Source organism: Lolium rigidum, chromosome 4 (assembly GCF_022539505.1).
Source record: "Lolium rigidum isolate FL_2022 chromosome 4, APGP_CSIRO_Lrig_0.1, whole genome shotgun sequence".
Classification (NCBI taxonomy): Eukaryota; Viridiplantae; Streptophyta; class Magnoliopsida; order Poales; family Poaceae; genus Lolium; species Lolium rigidum.
In genome coordinates, this window is record NC_061511.1 from 42380005 (window position 1) to 42383981 (window position 3977).

General features: G+C 49.5%; 1 pseudogene; it reads right to left on the minus strand.

Moving 5' to 3' along the window:
* Positions 1–2126: 2126 nt before the first annotated feature.
* On the minus strand, positions 2127–3096 carry LOC124646960 (annotated as a pseudogene).
* Between the last annotated feature and the right edge of the window lie 881 nt (positions 3097–3977).

Here is a 3977-nt window from a genome sequence, read left to right on the forward strand (position 1 = left end):
GTATCGTGGCTCTCGGTACTGGAACTATTATCGACGAAGGCTTAAGTAGGCGGAAGGGTAGGTCAGGGGGCGCCACGAGGGCCTCACACAACAGGGCAGCGCGGCCCTAGGCCTGGCCGCGCGGCCCTAGTGTGGCGTCGCCTCGTCGCCCCACTTCGTTTCCCTTTCGGACTTCTGGAAGCTTCGTGGAAAAATAAGATCCTGGGCGTTGATTTTGTCCAATTCCGAGAATATTTCCTTACTAGGATTTCTGAAACCAAAAACAGCAGAAAACAGCAACTGGCTCTTCGGCATCTTGTTAATAGGTTAGTGCCGGAAAATGCATAAATACGACATATAATGTGTATAAAACATGTAGATATCATCAATAATGTGGCATGGAACATAAGAAATTATCGATACGTCGGAGACGTATCACAAAGCACTATTTTATACTACAAGGTTAATTATACCAAAAACCATGTCTGCAAAGCACTAAAGTGACATATCGTATACAGATCAAGTCCAAAGCATGGAAAGGGCGGTGCTAAATCAATCACGGAATAACCAAGGTTTCTATTTATCTCTCATGTCGTAAACAACAATAGGGTGTAGACTGGCAGATGGTGAATCAATCCATCTACATTGGCCATCATGTGCTTTATAGTCTCGTTGAATCAAAGCAACGGGCATACCAAGAACAAAAGCATAGCCGGCCAGATCTAATCAATAAAAGTAAAGCGCTTTGTTTACCTAACATGGAAAGAAGGGAGTCAGACTTCGGAGCACCAGCCATTGAGGTTAGATCTGCAGGATGGCGACGCGCGGACGAAGGACGATGTGTGGGATCGGCCGCAAGAGGTCGGGGCGGACGCCGGCAGCATGAGCTCGGGAGGCCGACGCTCCAGGTCGGGGGCGGCAACGCGGAAGGATTTTTAGAAAATATATTGCTTTGTCGCCCTGGTTGGGCCTCTAGCGCGCTGTTGTTGTGCTTTAGGGCAGGTACAACGGTGATATCTTAGCAGTGACATATATGATAAATGTTGAGGTGGAAGAAAGAGAATATTAAAAAAAAAGGTTTGCCTTCTCTAAGAGATGATCTCTTAGCACAATCTCTCTCACAACAGATTTAGGATATCTGATTACTAAAGATAAGGCTAAAATATAACACATTGTAGATCATGTTTTGTTGTTATATCTAAATTATGTGGTGACGTTAAGATAACACAGCCTTATCAACCGTTGCACATGCCCTTAGCCTCTGTTGTTGTGCTTTACTGTTCATGGGCTCTGTCGGGAATGGTTTTGTCACTCTAGCCATAAGGCAGGATAACCTGTACATTGCTGGGTTCGACAACCGACAAAGACAATGGCTCGACATGGATGTCCAAACTCACTAAACTAATCTGGTGCAGCTATGATGCATGGAGTCCTACTGAAAGTTTATGCAGCCGGTGACATGAATATAGAGGAATATAGATTTGACAATAACAATGGCTTCGCGGGGGGGGGGGCATCGCCCCCTATCCCTTACTGAGGTATGCTCCTCGGTTGGATAGAGACCCGCTATAGGTTTATGTGTGCTAATTCGCATCTCCAAAATCGAAATTAAAAATCATAGTGCATGAATGCTTTTGGCAAACAAAAGGATTATACAAAACCAGGTAATCGATAAGAACATTTTGTACATTTGTTCATCACACAAACATGCATATTGGGGTAGATTTTTTTTTTTCATTGGTCTCATGCTACAAAGTTAACAAACTATAATTCATTTCATCAGTTTTTTTTGGCACATATTGTATCATATTAATGTACAAGTATGTTTTTTTTTCTTAATTTGAACGATATGATGTTTGCTAAAATCAGAAGTTGAGATCATATGTACCCTAATTATGCAGAGTTCAGGGCTTGACTTTTTTCTGAAATTAAATCTACTTAGCTTCGTTAAATTCGCTCTAAGCTGTATATATTTTCCGAGAAGGCCTAAAAAGCCATTTGCTTTCCGTGTATTTGGAACCTGGGTATTGGGGATCATATAATTTTCCTCTTATAAGTTCCAAAGAGCCATGCCCAGGTTCCATCAGAAATGTACCCAGGTCCCTGCTTTCTTGCGCTCACCACACTGAAGTAACTGCTATTTCTTCTCACGGGAAATATACTTGGAAATCTTGTGATGGAAATATACTTAGAAATGTCAGGCGCTTCGGGACAACACGCCGACCATCCACGATGGCCATCCTCGGCTCGATCATGTGCAGGTAGATGATGCCGTGGTCGTTGAGCTTGGTGGACATGTGCAGCGCGAGGGCGTGAGGGTCGGAGTCGTGGCAGTCCATGAAGTCGGTGAATGGGGAGAGGCGGATGCCCACGCGGTCCCCACCGACCTCCTTCACGACGGCGTCCACTATCTCAAGTGCGAACCGGCACCGGTTCTCGAGGCTGCCGCCGTACTCGTCAGTGCGGTCGTTGGAGCTGTCCTTGAGGAACTGCTCGATCAGGTACCCGTTTGCGCCATGGATCTCCACGCCGTCAAAGCCTGCCACGCACATCATTGACGTCAAACAACCAGAGCAGAAGACGGAGCAAGTTGACTATGCATGGCGATGGCGGGAGGGTGGACTCAATAATTAATTACCGGCGTCGATGGCGTTCCTGGCGGCCTTCCTGAAATCATCGACGATAGCGGGAAGCTCCTCCACCTTCAGCCTCCTGGGCGGCGAGAAGTGCTCGATGTGCCCATCGAAGCTCGTCTGCGGCCCGATCCCCCTGTCCGTGCTCGACAGCGGCGCGGCGCCGCCGGGCTGGAACTCGAACGTCGACACGCGCCCGACGTGCCAGATCTGGCAGAAGATCAGCGCGCCCTTGGCATGCACGGCGTCCACGATGGGCTTCCACGCCTCGACGTGCTCCGGCGTCCAGATGCCCGGCGTGGCCTCCGTGATGAGCAGGCCGCCGGGGGTGGAGCGCTGGGCGTAGTAGAGGGCGGCGTGCGGCTGCGGGACGTTGCCGTAGGAGCGCTGCCTCGTCAGCGCGCGGCGCAAGCACGATCCTGTAGTACAGCTGTGGTGGGTTAATGAATTTGGTTAATGAGTTAATATATATCTGTATGCGCATAGTCAGGAGCAGGTCCTTTTTCTCTCTTCCCCCATCGAATGAATTGAAAGCTGTGACATGAGTCGCCTACTGCATATATGCCGCCAGCCAATTGCACCCTCCTCCCTTCGCTTCCATTCGTTGGTTCCGTTCCTGACTCGTTTCCGTTTTGATTGGAATTTGGAAGACATGCAAACCCAAGGGTCTCCTTCTCTTATTTTCTACCCGGCCCTTAATTAACGCATCAGCCGAGGAAAATAAATAAATTCAACAATTACAGCTTGTGGAAGCAATTTTCTGGCCACGCGCGCGCGCGGATCGATACGCATGCATTAAATATCTTGGAGCCCAACGGCTCAATTGACTTTGGTTTTCTTCCTTTCTACTGGAGTAGTAGTGTCGTTGCCTAATCGACGGTACCCCGGAAGAGGGATCCTCACGAGGGGGAGAAGAAGTAGGGGCCATAGGGCGGAGTGCACACGGGACGGTGGTACGCGAGTTACCCAGCTTCGGAACACCTGCACGATGACAGGGCCTACTGCTACTTGTCTGGAATTATCTGGGCGCTTTCGCGTTGTTACAATGAGTTGTGGTTGTCCCCCTAGGGGTCCCGGGATCCGGCTTATAAAGACGCACGGATCTAGGGTTTACATGGAGAGTCCTAGCCGGATTACAGATAGCCTAGCTACGGTACAATATCTTGCCGTGCACGTCACGGATCCGCCTTCCTTACACGTCGTACTGGATCCGGGTTCCTCATGGGCCTCCATGGATCCGGGTTACTCCTAAGGTCGGTACGGATCCGGCCTGCTGATCACTGGGCTGGACTTCTTCCTTCATGATCAACGGCAAGCCGGGCCGCCCGATGGGCCACATGCCTCATCACCGTCTGTGGGCCACCC